General features: G+C 32.7%; 1 long non-coding RNA gene across 1 annotated transcript; it reads right to left on the reverse strand.

Moving 5' to 3' along the window:
* Positions 1-745: 745 nt before the first annotated feature.
* LOC141626558 (uncharacterized) lies at positions 746-6,710 on the reverse strand. Its single transcript, XR_012536148.1, has 4 exons — positions 6,371-6,710; positions 3,298-3,424; positions 2,345-2,406; positions 746-1,331 (listed from the first exon to the last, which is right to left on the reverse strand). It is a non-coding gene; the product is annotated as an uncharacterized LOC141626558 (long non-coding RNA).
* Positions 6,711-7,033: the final 323 nt, after the last annotated feature.

Raw genomic sequence — 7,033 nt, forward strand, 5'->3', positions numbered from 1 at the left:
GAAAGGACAACAAATGACTGAGACACCCCAAAATGGAAAAGGACAACAAATGACCGGGACAGAGGGAGTAGTACGAGTCTTAAAGAAACTGTGACAATTAGGATTTTAAGACAGTTAATGAATTGTCCTCAATTCAGCAACTTAACAATGTTAATTGTATTTTTATTTTGCGTCCAAGGCTCAGGAATTATGAACCCATTTTAGTATCAAAATATTTTTACTTTAATAGAAAACTATATCACAAATTCTCATTTAACAGTTAAAATCGATTAGGGATGGCAAAATAATTGTCCTATCTTAATAAATAAGGTATTATTTGATCCGTTTTATTCATAATACTAGTTTAGGACCCGTGCAAGTTGCACGGGTATGTAAAAGAAAGGAATTGGGAAGAAATTTACATAGTACCCTTACAACAGTTAGTCATTTGTAAAAGGATTCTATATAAAAATTGCGTAAAATAACTACCGTAGAATGATGATCTATTTTAGTAAAAAAAAAAGGTAGTTAAAATATACTTGTATAAAGCCTATTTTCACAAGTATTTACGGTAAAACCTCTTAATTAGAATGATTTGAACGGAAAAAAAAAAAAAAAACTAATGTTGCTGCCAATACATAAAATTATAGAAATAGTCACACACAGTCAGATAGAGGTGCACTCTTTCTTCACTGATTAGACTAAATTTTTCAGTCTCATCATTTCTGCGTCCTCTATATAATAGAGTATACTATTGTATCCAAAACAAATTTATAGATTACATGTACATGGTACAACTTAGTAGTTTCATTTTTCCAGTACAATATTAAATATTAATTCAAATGAACAATTACATTATGGTCTTATATCATTTAAAAAAAAAAATACTCAGTATTATTAAAAGAAGCGCCTTATATGACAACCACCACCTTACCAATATTCCCGAATATAACTTGTGTGAGACTAAAATGGATCAATCTTGACTCCAAAATGACTTTTTCCACTCCAAATTGTCTTGGCATTAACAGCCCCAACTCGGTTGTCTAAGCTACCACAATTTCCACATCCTCTCCACTTGATGACCATTGTACACAACCACGCTTAAACTCATCCACTCCCATTGGTAACTGCAGCGTCTGTGATAATTTTCATGAAACCAAAGCCGTTTGGCTGTAAATTGCCTCGTTTAATGAATGCCAATAAGAATCTGTTTTCTCCACTTGCTAAGGGATAAGAACATTACCTCATGGAAAAATAGGTTCTTGGTTTTCCCATATGGCCCTAGAAGCATCACAAGTCTATTCATTTCGTATAAAACCAACATGTAACGCTTGTCGGAAGACATTATAGATCTGGAGAGGATGAAACTATTAATAGATTAAGATATGATATATGAAATTGCAGAGAGTTTATAGGGGCAATGGGAGAATGAAAGACTCGCATGATCTAGCAGTCTTAAATTATGTTATATAAAACGCATCATCATAAGCAACGTTATATTATATTGCGATTCATAATTGAGCTAAAGATTCATATTTGTTCGGTCCTGTTTTCTGGTAAAAGAGTAGATACCATGCTTTTTGGTAAAATTGACTAAATAAACCGAAAAATAAAGGGATTAAACTTCATGTTGTAGCATCATTGAACAAACTCGAAAACATACAACCAAGTGAACCAACAATGAACTTTGCCGGGTTAAACCTTGAAGCTTGCAGAAATGCAGGAGTTGAGAGGTCCCGGGTTCGACTCCCAGCTGGGGCGATGATCACTTGGCCACTGCAGCCCCCGAACGGGGTGGCTTACATGGTCCATGTGGTGGTGCGGGAATGCATGGGCCCGGGGGGATTCAACCCCTCGTCATCAAAAAAAAAAAAAAAAAAATGAACTTTGCCGTAAAAATATCCATAAGAGTAGGAATGTAGGATGCAATATCCAATGATCAGGCCTTAAGTAAAAAAAAATGTTTTGAATATATATCTTCTATGCCTTCACTCCCATTTCATTATAAATATAAATTTCTGCCAAAACAAATGGTTTAACCGTTGTACTGAAAATGATAAAAGCTTCTTTTATTCCACATGAAACAGAACACAGCTAAAGAGTACTATAAGTTCACACATGTATTTAAAAATCAACATAAGGATGCACTTGCTTCCATGAGTTCTACATCTAGGCAAAGCGACAATATATACATGATGATTCAAATTGTCTATGCTTTCACACATTTTTTATGAAATCAAACAAATAAGCTCTATATGTAGGCAAACCATGAATTCATAAATTAAATACAAATATACAATAGTTACGTGATGATTCAAATTGTCTATAAGAAAATGAATAGAATAGTCTCTTATATGGAATTTACCCTTGTTCATCACTAATTTAGAGACCTCAGTAGTTCATCTCTTAAATGCAGTCCCATTAAAACTGTAGAGATCAATAAAGGCAAAACTATAAGACAATAAGAGTGGCGACGAGTAATTTGAATTGCACAATAAAGATTAAAGGGTTAATTTTGGATGTCTGTCACTTCAAGAGAATGTGAGTCGAAATAATACTAAGTTCGTCTCAAACTTCCATTACATTGGACATCGTTGATTGTACATAAAAGAACACAACATAAAATTATAAAATTACATGTGAAATTGCACAAAGGCCTAATGAAACATGCAATAACTCTTCTGTTAAAAAAAAAAGAAAAAAAACTTGTATAAATATCATCAAATTAATAATTTATAATTACTCCTAACTAATTGAAAATATATCAACCCTAAAAAATTAGGGAAAATACGTTCTCTTTATTATAATCAGCAGGGACATGGTGAATCTGTTGCTTATTGCTTCATTAAGCAAAAGATTCTGATTGAGTAGTAGAGTTTTTAGGAGTTGAGAGGATGAACAGCAGTCAGCAAAGAATAATGAAGAGAATGAAGGTACATAATAGTTTGGTACATTCATACCCATCCTTTTTCATAGCTATGTTAACGTAAAATAGTTGAAATTGAGAGTAATTGATAGGAGCAATGTAGTCTAGTTTGATTAAAAAACTAAGGAATTAACAACACTTATAAAATTGGCAAACTGATAATTTTTATAGGCTACCGAATATGGATTGAACGACATGCACATATAGTTCAACACAAAATTGTACCCCTTTGTCCCAATCAGTTGTTTCCCTTTTTTTTTTTGTGAAAGGTATTTTGATCAAAGACAAACAAATGATCGACACGGATTAAATAATTAATACAAAGCAACACCATAATATCGACAAAATAAAAACAAAAAACAAAGAGATAAAAACAGGGAAGAAGGGCTTACTTAAGAATATTGAGAAGGGTTAACAAAAGACTAACATGCTGCATCATCAGAATTACCTGCTTTTTTTAACAACGAATTTATTCATGTACCCAATTGAAAAATCATTGGAGTAATCTCTCACAGTTATCTGCGAGTAAATAAATCTGATTAGTTGATCAGAACATGACGGTTATGTCATACTGTTAAGATTATAGAAGGGGAGAGAATTGCATAAATGATTTGTATTGATAATAGTTGTGTTATTGATATAACTAGAATGATCGGTATTTATAATACCTTACATAAAACCCTAAGCATTACTGAAACCCTAGAGACAGCCAGATGTAGCCGTCACTACTAAACCCTAATGGGCCTAATATCATCCTAATACCCTCCCGCAATCGTAAAGGCAGTAAGTAGTACGAACTTTACGATTGGAGAAATACAAAGAAAATATAAAAAGAAAAAATGAAATCTTCAATCTTCATCTTTTTCGATCTTCATCAATCATCTTCGTCTTCGAAAAGTGGTAAGATAAACGAGTATAAAGACTCGCTAGAAATTTATTCGAACAAGAACGTTAATTTTTTCGGACTTGTCGAAGTTATGAGTTAATTTGCAGGAACCCTAATCGAACCTGACAAATATCGATAAAACGGAAAATTATCCGTCAATTTTAAGATCTGGAGAACGTTAATTTTTTCGGACTCCAAATAAATCAAGTACCACTTTTAACGAAGTAAAAGACGATTAATTAAATTTCAAAGGAAAAGAAAGAATTTTTTTTTTTTTTTTTTTTTTGTTTTTGGAAAAACTAGTACTGCCGTCCATTTTGGATGACAAAGCAATCTGTATCCAAAATGGTGTGCCACACCAACAACGAACAAATCACCATAGATAAATTCTATAAGTCATGCAAATATGCAATTCCACGCAACAATTCAAGAGCATAATGTGTATTGCCAGAAAACGATATTGCGCACGGCAGACCAATTTTTTTTTTTTTTTTTTTTTTTTTTTTTTTGTTAAAGTAAATCGAATCGAATAATAATTTATGAACGAAAGATCCCGCCGGTGGACGTAGTAAATCATATGTCCACCGGCAGGGCAGCGGAATTTCGTATTGGCCTCAAGAACCGTGAGGCTCTGATAGACAATTTTCTTGCGTAACTCGCCAGTTTTTCTTTTCTTTTGTACCACCTTGATAAAAAATCGAAAATTTTCTTTTAGAGCAATCTCGATAAAAGGATAAAAACATTATTAGAAGCTTTTTTTTTTTTTCAGCAAAAAGAAATCTGGGAATGACAAATTTCGATCAAACGGAAACATATCCATTTGAATGTCACAGAAAGCATATCTGATAACTTCAATGGATAACTTCAATGGTATTTTATCAAATTGCCATCACCATCAGTGGACGATTTTTTTTTTTTTTTAAATAGCAATTATTATTTGTGGTTGAAGATCCTACCGGTGGGTGTAAATTTCCGGCCACCCACCGGTAAGAATGCGGAAGCGGTTTATAGAGACCTCAAGAACGAGGCTCTGATACCATGTTAAGATTATAGAAGGGGAGAGAATTGCATAAATGATTTGTATTGATAATAGTTGTGTTATTGATATAACTAGAATGATCGGTATTTATAATACCTTACATAAAACCCTAAGCATTACTGAAACCCTAGAGACAGCCAGATGGAGATAATTGCATAATAAGGGAATTGTATTATTGATTGTCGTTGATCAGTTACATCGATATGGTGAGGTATTTATAATACCTCCCAAATTAATGAAACCCTAAACCTAATATAGTGAACCCTAATGGTAGCCGGGCCTAGTATAGGCCCACTCTCCTAATACCCTCCCGCAATCGTAAAGGCAGTACGTAGTACGAACTTTACGATTGGAGAAATACAAAGAAAAAAAAAAAATGAAATCGTCAATCTTCGTCTTCTTCAATCTTCATTAATTCTTCATCTCCGCAAGGTTGGTTGGTAAGATAAACGAGTATAAGACTCGTTAGAAAATTTTCTTCGAACAAGAACGTTAAGCTTTTCGGACTTGTCGAAAATCAAACAATTTGTTAGGAACACAAATCGGACCTAAACAAATTTCATCAAGACGGAAAATTATCCGTTAATTTCAATATTTGGAGAACGTTAATTTTTTCGGACTCCAAATTGGTTTAGACACCACCTTAACGGAATTGAAAAGAGTTAAACCAGATTCAAAGACAAACAAAATCCTTTTTTTTTTTTTTAATTTAGGGGAAAGCATTAAATCCCTCTAAATTTTGGCGTAAAGGGAAGCTGCAATAACAAAATACTATTGCTCCACTAGAAACCAATCTACCATTATTAATTAATGTTCTAAAGAACGCAGAACAAATGAAAAGCTTTGTCTTTTTAAAATTTTTTTTTTTTTAAAATAATTTGTATAGGTAACGGAATCCCGCCGGTGGACATTATATATTGTCGCCCACCGGCAAGAAAGCGGAAGCGTATTTAGAGACCTCAGGAAAGAGGCTCTGATAATATCATCCTAATACATACAATCAATGTCAAAAAAAGAAAAAAATGTCGAGAATAGATAAAAAGATCATTTTCTCCATTTATCAACAGACAATAGCCTTAAAAAATCTGATCAACTAATCAAATTTAAACTTAAATCATATATATACACTCAATATACGGGTAAACTTCTTGATCATGAAATTCTAATTTGCATTAAACTTTCATGAATATAAGGAACTAAATTGATTGCTATTAGGATGATATTAGGCCCATTAGGGTTTAGTAGTGACGGCTACATCTGGCTGTCTCTAGGGTTTCAGTAATGCTTAGGGTTTTATGTAAGGTATTATAAATACCGATCATTCTAGTTATATCAATAACACAACTATTATCAATACAAATCATTTATGCAATTCTCTCCCCTTCTATAATCTTAACATGGTAGCCGTCACTACTAAACCCTAATGGGCCTAATATCATCCTAATAATTGCAAATGGTTACAAAGAAATATGAACTCTTTTCTTGAATGATTTTTTTCATCAATATTAATTATATGGGCAGTGATAAAAAAAAAACTGACCTGATTGTAAATTCGTAAAGAAATGCTTCAAATGAAATCTCACCTTGTGAAAATCGATGATTGTTGGGTAGAGCAAGTGTATGCATTTAGCCGATTAAAAACAATCTTGGATGAAATTATGCATGAAAACTTCCAATATACTAACGATTGAAAAATGAAGAGAGATTTAGATTTAGATTTAGAGAAAGATGGGAAAATATGAGGGCAGTGAAGAGGCAAAAGTGCAGAAGTGATTGTATAGAAAAATGGTTAAAAGCAGCGATAGTCTAGGGTTGAGTCTTGACTCTAATGAATCCTTAGTAGGCGGGAAAAGATGACGTCATATGGTTGTTGTTTTATATGTTTATATAGATTATATGTTTATATAGATGGGTCTCAGAGATCTAAAAGATAAACATTTATATGTCGAGCGAGACTCGGGCATCAAAACTATCTATATAAATAAACCGTATTACAAACATCTCACAAATTTAATAAATAGATTTAATTTCTAAAAATTTAATACAGCCCCGTGAATTTTCACGGGTCTTACACTAGTGATGTAATAAGAGGAAAGGTGAATTTTGTTTTCTTTAAATAAACTAGTTTTAAACCCGTGCAAAATTGCACGGGTTTGTATTTAGGATGGTATGAATGTTTTTTTGATAAATATTTTATTTTTAC

This window comes from Silene latifolia, chromosome Y (assembly GCF_048544455.1).
Source record: "Silene latifolia isolate original U9 population chromosome Y, ASM4854445v1, whole genome shotgun sequence".
Classification (NCBI taxonomy): Eukaryota; Viridiplantae; Streptophyta; class Magnoliopsida; order Caryophyllales; family Caryophyllaceae; genus Silene; species Silene latifolia.